This window comes from Oncorhynchus mykiss, chromosome 5 (assembly GCF_013265735.2).
Source record: "Oncorhynchus mykiss isolate Arlee chromosome 5, USDA_OmykA_1.1, whole genome shotgun sequence".
In the NCBI taxonomy this organism is placed as follows: domain Eukaryota; kingdom Metazoa; phylum Chordata; class Actinopteri; order Salmoniformes; family Salmonidae; genus Oncorhynchus; species Oncorhynchus mykiss.
The window spans coordinates 54,019,155-54,030,307 of NC_048569.1; the positions used below are offsets into that span (position 1 = coordinate 54,019,155).

Below are 11,153 nucleotides of genomic sequence, written 5' to 3' on the forward strand. Positions count from 1 at the left end.
ATGAGGGCCCGACGTCCACAGGTGGGGGTTGTGCTTACAGCCCAACACCGTGCAGGACGTTTGGCATTTGTAAGAGAACACCAAGATTGGCAAATTTGCCACTGGCGCCCTGTGCTCTTCACAGATGAAAGCAGGTTCACACTGAGCACGTGACAGACGTGACAGAGTCTGGAGACGCCGTGGAGAACGTTCTGCTGCCTGCAACATCCTCCAGCATGACCGGTTTGGCGGTGGGTCAGTCATAGTGTGGGGTGACATTTCTTTGGGGGGCCGCACAGCCCTCCATGTGCTCGCCAGAGGTAGCCTGACTGCCATTAGGTACCGAGATGAGATCCTCAGACCCCTTGTGAGACCATATGCTGGTGCGGTTGGCCCTGGGTTCCTCCTAATGCAAGACAATGCTAGACCTCATGTGGCTGGAGTGTGTCAGCAGTTCCTGCCACGAGGACATCATGTCTCGCTCCATCCACCAACGCCACGTTGCACCACAGACTGTCCAGGAGTTGGTGGATGCTTTAGTCCAGGTCTGGGAGGAGATACCCCAGGAGACCATCCGCCACCTCATCAGGAGCATGCCCAGGCATTGTAGGGAGGTCATACAGGCACGTGGAGGCCACACACACTACTGAGCCTCATTTTGACTTGTTTTAAGGACATTACATCAAAGTTGGATCAGCCTGTAGTGTGGTTTTCCACTTTAATTTTGAGTGTGACTCCAAATACAGACCTCCATGGGTTGATAAATTTGATTTCCATTGATAATTTTTGTGTGATTTTGTTGTCAGCACATTCAACTATGTAAAGAAAAAAGTATTTAATAAGAATATTTCATTCATTAAGATCTAGGATGTGTTATTTTAGTGTTCCCTTTATTTTTTTGAGCAGTGTATTTATTTTCAAAAACAAAATCAATGACCAATCAAAATGATGATCTGCACATGTCAGAGAAGATTTTGGGTAATTATACAATTTTATCAAGCTGAATGCAACATTCATTCAATGTCCATTGTTATCATTATGACACTTCTGTTGCAGTATTGGTGGACCATATATTTGATTGCAGACATTGATGATGATGAGGACGAGTTGAGTGAGCTCTCCAGAGTGTCCTTCCACTCCTCCAGTTTGCCTCAGCCCAGTTCTGATAGTCAACCCATGGTTTGCATCCCAAATGGCACCCTGTTCCTTACATAGGTCACTACTTTTGACCAGAGCCCTATGGGCTCTGATCAAAGGTAGTGCGCTAAATAGGAAATAGGGTTCTATTTGGGCTCGTATATGATTACTGGACAGGAGCTCAAATATTTGGCCTGGTTTGAGTTCAAATGCTGTGATGTTTAGTGATAATGTCTTTCTGTGTTTTCTACCCAGAAATGGCGCATTCTTGGATCTAGCAGCAGTTTTTTGCAGTGCCGAGTGGAGGAGTCAGAGTTTCACAGAGTTTCACAGAGATATGGGATTGTACAGAAGAAGGTAGGATTGGATCACCTTTGTAATGGTATAGTTATACCACCCTGCATAGAGATAACACATCAATCAGACAGAGGTGCATCCCAAATGTCACCATATTCCCTATATAGTGCACTACTTTTGACCAGGGGCTATATGTCAAAAGTAGTGCACTATATAGGGAATAGGGTGCTATTTGGTACTTATTATGGTGAATTAAATGTTCTTCACCAACCATTAATTAACATATAGGAGTGCTTTCTTGATTTACATCAGTGAGTATTAAGTCATAGAACGTTCTGTAAATTCCAGTATTTAATTCCGTCTTGACTTCACATGGCATTTTGTCACCAGGAGATTAAGACCCTCCGGTACTATGAAAACACGGGGCCTCACGTTGGCCACTGCTGAGATCCAATGGCTGTGCTGTTGTATTAAGCTTGGACAATGTTTTTTTGTTGTTGCGCAAGGGGAATATTATATTACTTTATATGTTCAGTGTAATAATTTAAACATGATTAACCGTGACATTTATTTTGGTTGTCATCGTTCCATAGGAGCTTGTCAATTTATTGCGGTTTTGGACGGGCTTGTATTGAATGTCTTCAACAACCACAAGGAGCTCGATTCAGGCACTGGAAACCTGAACCTTCTCAAGGGAACAAGAGGTCGCAGTGACATTAAAATGCCGTCTTTATTTAGAACGTTATAATATCTGCAAGGTAAAAACACGTGGCTACATGACACATCTTCTGCCGTTGAAATTGCCATAGATCTACTGTACATTCTACAGATTGCGCCTTTAAAGGTAGACTCAACGAGATGATGTTGCATGCACAAAGTAAACACACGGTGGGTCAATTAGCGCAACAACTAAGAGCCTTAAGGCGTGAAGCTAAACTTCTCCTCTGTTTTTGGTCCTGTAGTTGCCACGTTGTACTAGCGTGAAGCGTCCCAGTGCACATGTGCAGATACGCTGTGCGACTGTGTGAGAGCAAAGTCTTGCAACACACTCATCTCAATATCTGCCATGCTGCTCGTTGCAACGTCACCTCGCTGAGTCTACCTCTACTCAATCCTTCTGCACTATTTTAAAATCACGACTAATTAGTTAATAACACGTTCCGCATAGAGCAACACTAACAACCAAATAAGTTTTTGTTTTTAGTCCACTCTTTTTGACTTAATCAATGCCCGTGTCTACTCCCGTCAACCAAGATGCTCCATTTCCAGATACCTTTTGCTTTTATGATCATGTATGGTTTGATATGTTTTGAGGGCTGAATTCCAACCTGAAGACTCCCAAGTTCCCTATCTGGGCAATGGGCAGCGAGAGCCATTTCAGCGTGCTCTTCGGTGCGCAGGAGCAGCTGTTGAGTGACCAGTGTGGGCTCAGTGTGGGCTCCTGCTGATGGCCGAGCCAATCAGCAGGAGGAAATCTGCCTTACGGTACGTATAGAACACTGATGCTGGGTTGGTTTGACCTGCTAGAGAACTAGGCACCGATGCATCCCGTTTGTATGTAGCTGTTCGCTTCTTGATTTGGTTATTGATGTGAAATGATCAGCCCCATTCATTCTTCACATGTCACGAATGAATGCGGTGCTAAGCATAAAGCATATCAAGTTAATGAAGAGTTTGTATTCTTGTGTTTATTTCCAGCTGTAGCTGGCACAGGAATATCTGCCGGCTGCCAAGATATCAACACTGACCTCATTCCTCCTCTTGAACACTGTATACGGACAAAGTGAGTGAACTCATTTTCCTTGTTAAAAAGGCCTTTAAACACACCTTTCAGTGAGCCTATGCACTCTGATGGACTCTGTTCTACTCCCACGTGTGTGCCTTCACCAGTATCCCCTATGTAATCTGTCCTGTTTTTCAATTTGGTCTGTTTGGTTTATTTGAATTGCACTAGGATTTCATTTGACTTCCACTTAGATTACTATGTACTTTTAACGTGTCCGTGGGTGTCTTGAAAGGCGCCTGTCTACAAATGTGTTATTATTGAAGGATTTATGATGCTGCCTATTGATATTTCAAGTGATACTTTGAACAACATTTGTTGTACAACATTTTTATGTAACAGTAATCCGATTCCGACTGAGTGTTTAATAGTCACATGTACAGGGTTGCAGGTGGGATTGAAGGGTACAGTGAAACTCTTAGGCTTCGAGCTCCAACATGCAGGACTAAGTGAAGTATAATAATGAAAATGTTAACATTTACTATAGTCTGCTCTTTGACTAAGTTTATTGTGTTTTGTTTTCCTATATAGAAAGATGCCATTGTCGATTGGAACGGAACCAAGCCCATACTTTGATTGGCTGGTGGATAGAAGGTGATGACAGTCGATGAGATTAGGCTTTCCCCGTGGCTGGAGACAAAATATACTGCTTTGTTATTAAATAGATGTAGTTCCAAGTATATATTTGTATTGTATAAATAGTATTGTCTTTTATCAACAACCACACGTATCGACACGATCATGGAGGCCATTTTGTCCATGTCACTGATGTCTTGAGATGTTGTGTCAATATATCCACATCAATTTCCCTCATTGTTTTTGAAGATGTTACAGTAAGTGGTGCAGGGAGTGTTGATGCATACGCCCTAAAACGAGTCATTACCTCACGGTATCTTACATGGACATGCCCAAGATAAATAGGAGTGCCTTGGATTTGTCATAGCCCATGACACGCAGCTTTCGAGACCATTGGTCTTAATGTATTACACTATCCATAATGTCTTATGATATGTGGTGTGTATTTTTGACTGTAAATATTTGATATGACTGGTCAGAGTAATCTGTTTTATTAAGATAAAAGGTGTGGCTCACCTGTACCTTGCCTTTTGTCTTCTGTGGACTACTGCGCATGGGACACATGCAATGCCTTGATTGTCCTCACGCTGCCGCTGTTGAGTTGTAAATGAATCCTGAACGCAGTCAACTCTACTCATTCTTGGTTCCAGTGACAGAAGAGAAGAGAAGCTATGTGAAATGTTTATTTTTCCAGGATATTTACAACAATAGTGTTTTTTTAAAACTTGAAATAAGTCAGACGTCAGTGGATTTGTGTAACACCTATAATGCATCTATGTAGTTTATGTACAGAATTTGAGTAAATAGTGGCACTTCAAAGAAATGCAACAATATTTATGAACGTTGGTACTTCTTTCTCCATTTCGCAAGAACTATACTCAAAGGTGGAGCCCGGTCAGTTTATTAGTGGCCATATTGTATGTATTTGAAGCTTGAGTGATTGCAGAAACATCTCCACCCACTCATGATAACGTCACACAATATATGAACATGGGCCTCTAGCCGGGGCCAAATAGTTTATTTCATTCTTTTGGCTGGAGTAGATGTCTCCTCAACTTAAGGTCATAGCAATATCACACACCGATAAAATATGTGTCATTGAATTGCAAATGTGAGAGTGATGACTTTGTATTTTTGGCATTTCTTTGACATTTTCAATCCCTTCAAATAATGTTTCTCACAGTAACATGTCAATTGTATTAAGTGATTTATCTTCAAATGTATATATTTATCTTCTTTAAATAACATACATTTTTATTGCATCACATCATCCATTGCTCTTTTTTTTGTTGTTTTAGGGTTCATAGTTCTGGGATGTAATGCAGGCAGGGAGGGGGTGGCAAGAAGGATCCCTATGCCAACACCTCAAGCACCAAGGATCAAAGACACTGCAACTGGCACTGAGATAGAGAGCGATGTCGTCTTCATTTACTGTGAGACCCACTTATATCTACAGTCAAGTCGGAAGTTTACATACACCTTAGCCGAATACATTTAAACTCAGTTTTTCACAATTCCTGACATTTAATCCCAGTAACAATTCCCTGTTTTAGGTCAGTTTGGATCACCACTTTATTTTAAGAATGTGAAATGTCAGAATAATAGTAGAGAGAGTGATTTATTTCAGCTTTTATTTCTTTCATCACATTCCCAGTGGGTCAGAAGTTTACATACACTCAATTAGTATTTGGTAGCTTTGCCTTTAAATTGTTTAACTTGGGTCAAATGTTTCAGGTAGCCTTCCACAACCTTCCCACAATAAGTTGGGTGAATTTTGGCCCATTCCTCCTGACAGAGCTGGAGTAACTGAGTCAGGTTTGTAGGCCTCCTTGCTCGCACACGCTTTTTCAGTTCTGCCCACAAATTTTCTATAGGATTTGAGGTCAGGGCTTTGTGACGGCCACTCCAATACCTTGACTTTGTTGTCTTTAAGCCATTTTGCTACAACTTTGGAAGTATGCTTGGGGTCATTGTCCATTTGGAAGACCCATTTGCGACCAAGCTTTAACTTCCTGACTGATATCTTGAGATGTTGCTTCAATATATCCACATAATTTTCCTCCCTCATGCTGCCATCTTTTGTGAAGTGCACCAGTCACTCCTTCAGGTTATGTCGATATAGGACTCGTTTTACTGTGGATATAGATACTTTTGTACCTGTTTCCTCCAGCATCTCCACAAGGTCCTTTGCTGTTGTTGTGGGATTCATTTGCAGTTTTCACACCAAAGTACGTTCATCTCTAGGAGACAGAACGCTTCTCCTTCCTGAGTGGTATGATAATGGCGTGGTCCCATGGTGTTTATACTTGCGTACTAATGTTTGTACATATGAACGTGGTACGTTCAGACGTTTGGAAATTGCTACCAAGGATGAACCAGACTTGTGGAGGTCTACAATTGTTTTTTCTGAGGTCTTGGCTGATTTATTTTGATTTTCCCGTGATGTCAAGCAAAGAGACAATGAGTTTGAAGGTAGGCCTTGAAATACATCCACAGATACACCTCAAATGACGTCAATTAGCCTATCAGAAGCTTCTAAAGCCATGACATCATTTTCTGGAATTTTCCAAGTTGTTTAAAGACACAGTCAACTTAGTGTAAGTAAACTTCTGACCCACTGGAATTGTGGTACAGTGAGTATTATGTGAAATAATCTGTCTGTAAACAATTGTTGGAAAAATGACTTGTGTCATGCACAAAGTTGATGTCCTAACCGACTTGCCAAAACTATAGTTTGTTAACAAGAAATTTGTGGCGTGGTTGAAAAACAAGTTTTAATGACTCCAACCTAAGTGTATGAAAACTTCCGACTTCAACTGTATCATGCTGCATCCCTGGGTTCCTGTCCTTTAAGAACCCAACAGACCGTTGTGTTATCAGAGTAGCCATTTTGAGTGCAAGGGTCAATACCGGGCCAAAACACTCTTGGTAATGGAAGTGGGTAGAACAGGAAGGAATTTCTTGACTATGTCAGTCAAAGTATTAAGTATCTGATTTTAACTCTCTGAAATGTAGTGATTTTACCTCTCTGGTCACTTACAGCTGGTATATAGAAAGACCTACTGTGTGCAGAGCCGTGTCGAGTGGTTAAAACTCCTGGCCAGCACATATACAGTGGGGCAAAAAAGTATTTAGTCAGCCACCAATTGTGTAAGTTTTCCCACTTAAAAAGATGAGAGAGGCCTGTAATTTTAATCATAGGTACACTTCAACTATGACAGACAAAATGAGAAAGAAAGAATCCAGAAAATCACATTGTGTGATTTTTTAATGAATTTATTTGCAAATTATGGTGGAAAATAAGTATTTGGTCACCTACAAACAAGCAAGATTTCTGGCTCTCACAGACCTGTAACTTCTTCTTTAAGAGGCTCCTCTGTCCTCCACTCGTTACCTGTATTAATGGCACCTGTTTGAACTTGTTATCTTTTTAAGTGGGAGAACTTGCACAAGTGGTGGCTGACTAAATACTTGTTTTGCCTCACTGTATACAGTGCCTTCAGAAACTATTCATAAACCTTGACATATTCCACATTTTGTTGTGTTTCAGCCTGAATTCTGATTAAATATAATTTTTCTTACCAATCTTCACACAATACCCCATAATGACAAAGTGAAAACATGTTTTTTGAAATGTTTGCACAATTATTGAAAATGAAATACAGAAATATCTCATTTACATACAATACTCATTCAAGTTTTTTTTTAATTCTAAATAAATCACAGAAAGTGTCAGCAGCAAAGCACCCCCACACCATCACACCTCCTCCTCCATGCTTTACAGTGGGAAATACACATGCGGAGATAATCCGTTCACCCACATCGTGTCTCACAAAGACACATCGGTTGGAACCAAAAATGTCCAGCTTGGACTCCAGACCAAAGGACATATCTCCACCAGTCTAATGTCCATTGCTCGTGTTTCTTGGCCCAAGCAAGTCTCTTCTTCTTATTGGTGTCCTTTAGTAGTGGTTTCTTTGCAGCAATTCGACCATGAAGGCCTGATTCACGCAGTCTCTTCTGAACAGTTGATGTTGAGATTTGAACTCTGTGAAGCATTTATTTGGCCTGCAATTTCTGAACTTATACTCTGCAGCATAGGTAACTCTGGGTCTTCCATTCCTGTGGCGGTCCTCTTGAGGGCCAGTTTCATCAGAGCGATTGATGGTTTTTGCGACTGCACTTGAAGAAACGTTCAAAGTTCTCTTGACATTTTCCGTATTGACAGACCTTCATGTCTTAAAGTAATGATGGACTGTCATTTCTCTTTGTTTATTTGAGCTGTTCTTGACATAATATGGACTTGGTCTTTTACCAAATTGGGCTATCTTCTGTATACCCCCACTACCTTGTCACAACACAACTGTTTGGCTCAAACGCATTAAGAATAATTCACTTTTAAGAAGGCACACCTTTTAATTGAAATGCATTCCAGGTGACTACCTCATGAAGCTGTTTGAGAGAATGCCAAGAGTGTGCAAAGCTGTCATCAAGACAAAGGGTGGCTACTTTGAAGAATCTCAAATATAAAATATATTTGGATTTGTTTAACACTTTTTTGGTTACTACATGATTCCATATGTGTTATTTCATAGTTGTGATGTCTTCACTATTATTCTACAATGTAGCAAATAGTCAAAATAAAGAAAAACCCTTGAATGAGTAGGTGTTCTAAAACTTTTGACTGGAAGTGTAAGTATTCAAACCCCTGAGTCAATACATGTTATAATCAGCGATTACAGCTATGAGTCTTTCTGCGTAAGTGTCTAAAAGCTGTGCACACCTGGATTGTACAATATTTAAATTCTTCAAGCTTTGTCAAGTTGGTTGTTGATCATTGCTAGACAGCAATTTTCAAGTCTTGCCATAGATTCTCAAGCCGATTTAAGTCAAAACTGTAACCAGGCCAATCAGGACCATTCAATATCGTCTTGGTAAGCAACTCTAGTGGTTATTGCCCTGCTGACAGGTGAATTTGTCTCCCACAGACTGAACCAAGTATTCCTCTAGGATTTTGCCTATTACATTTATTTTTATCCTAAAAAAATCCCCATGATGCAGCCACCACTAGTTTGCAGTCTTTCCAGCTTAAATTTGATGTGATTGTTTTAGCCGTGTTGTTGGCTAGCTCCTCTGAACAACAGTGTCCTGACGAATGAGCACATTTTCTATGCCAGGCGTAATCGTGCCTCATTAGCTCATTGTTATGGATGTGTCCAAATGGATGTCATTAGAAAACAGCTTATGCAAATGCAGCTACTTTGCTTTTATTCTTGCTGCTGTTCGTCGGGAGTTTCATTAAATGGGTTTCAATGGTCGAGCAGACGCACACAAGCCTCAGATCACCATGTCAATGGCAAGCAAAGCATCCCCAAACCATCACACTACCACCACCATGCTTGATCGTTGGTATAAAGGTTCCAACTGTGGAATGCACTGTTTGGTTTTCGCCATCAATAATGGGATCCATGTCATCCTAAAAGTTATGCTTTTGACTCATCTGTCCATAAAACATTCTTTCAAGAGTCTTGATGATCTTCCAGGTGCTTCCAGGTGCTTTTTTCAAACTTGAGTCCACGTTTTGGACAAGATGGGTCACATTATGTCTGGCAAAAACCAAACGCTGCATTCCACAGTAAGAACCTCATACCAATGGTCAAGCATGGTGGTGCTAGTGTGATGGTTTGGGGATGCTTTGCTGCCTCAGGACCTGGACGACTTGCCTTAATAGAAAGAACCATGCATTCTGCTCTGTGTCAGAGAGTTCTACGGCAGAATGTCAGGCCATCTGTCTGTGAACTGAAGCTGAAACGCAGCCGGGTCATGCAACAAGACAGTAATCCAAAACACACAATCAAGTCTAAATGAAAATTATAAAAAAGCAAACACTTGAAGTTTTGCAATGGCCTAGTCAAAGTCCAGACCTAATCCCAATTGAGATGTTGTGGCAGGACTTGAAACGAGCAGTTCATTCTTGAAAACCCACAAATGTTGCCGAGTTAAAGCAGTTCTGCATGAAAGAGTCAGCCAAAATTCTTCCACAGTGATGTGAGAGACTGATCAACTACAGGAAGCATTTGGCTAACTTTGTTAAATAAAATAAGTATTTATATTTTTATGTTATTTGTGAACTCAGGTTCCCTTTATCTAATATTAGGTTTTGGTTGAAAATCTGATAACATTCAGTATAAAAAATATGCAAAAATAAAGAAGAAAAAAAATCTGAAATACTTTGTCATGGTATGTGTGGGGTACAGAGATGAGGTAGTCATTAAAAAAGCATGTTAAATTCTTATTGCACACAGAGTGAGTCCATGCAAGTTATTATTTGACTTGTTAAGGACATTGTTTTACTCCCAAACTTATTCAAGCTTGCCATAACAAAGGGGTTGAGTACTTATTGACTCAAGACATTTCAGCTTTTCATTTTTAATTAATTAGTTAAAATCAACAACAACAACAAAAAATCTCATAATTCCACTTTGACATTAAGGGATATTGTGTGTTGGCCAGTGACACAAAATCTCACTGTAATCCATTTTAAATTCTAGCTGTAACACAACAAAATGTGGAAAAAGTCAAGGGGTGTGAATACTTTCTGAAGGCACTGTACAAGCACCAGGGTTCAATCCGTAAAAAGCATAACAATACTAAAGGTAGAGTGGTATTGTGACGGGTTTCTTCCTCCTCTGACGAGGAGTAGTAGGAAGGATCGGTGGACCAATGAGCAGCGTGGTAAGTGTTCATCATATATTTATTAAACCGAGAACACTAAACAAAATAACAAAGGAGAAACGAAACGAAACAGTTCTGAAAGGTGACATACAGAAAATAATCACCCACAAAACACAAGTGGGAAAAGGCTACCTAAGCATGATTCTCAATCAGAGACAACTAACAACACCTGCCTCTGATTGAGAACCATACCAGGCCAAACACAACATAGAAAAAGGAACATAGACAACCCACCCAACTCACGCCCTAACCATACTAAAACAAAGACATAACAAAAGAACTAAGGTCAGAATGTGACAGTACCCCTCCCAAAGGTGCGGACGGGCGGCTCTGGCAGCTCCTGACTGACGGGCGGCTCTGGCAGCTCCTGACTGACGGACGGCTCTGGCAGCTCCTGACAGACGGGCGGCTCTGGCAGCTCAGGACAGGCGGGAGGCTCTGGGAGCTCAGGACAGACGGGCGGCTCTGGCAGCTCAGGACAGACTGGCGGCTCTGGCAGCTTAGGACAGACGGGCGGCTCTGGCAGCTCAGGACAGACAGGCGGCTCTGGCAGCGCTGGACGTGAGGTAGACTCTGGCAGTGCTGGACAGACGGGAGACCCTGGCAGTTCAGGACAGACGGGAGACTCTGGCAGCGCTGAGCAAGC

General features: G+C 41.2%; 1 long non-coding RNA gene across 3 annotated transcripts; it reads left to right on the plus strand.

Moving 5' to 3' along the window:
• Positions 1-790: 790 nt before the first annotated feature.
• Positions 791-5,350, plus strand: LOC110524043. Of its 3 annotated transcripts, none has more exons than XR_002473524.2 (5): positions 791-1,473; positions 2,007-2,898; positions 3,112-3,196; positions 3,728-3,790; positions 5,071-5,350. It is a non-coding gene; the product is annotated as an uncharacterized LOC110524043 (long non-coding RNA). The 3 variants fall into 3 exon arrangements; XR_002473523.2 differs by lacking the exon at positions 5,071-5,350 and having other exon boundaries at positions 2,007-2,171; positions 2,728-2,898; positions 3,728-5,003; XR_002473521.2 differs by lacking the exon at positions 5,071-5,350 and having other exon boundaries at positions 3,728-5,005.
• Positions 5,351-11,153: the final 5,803 nt, after the last annotated feature.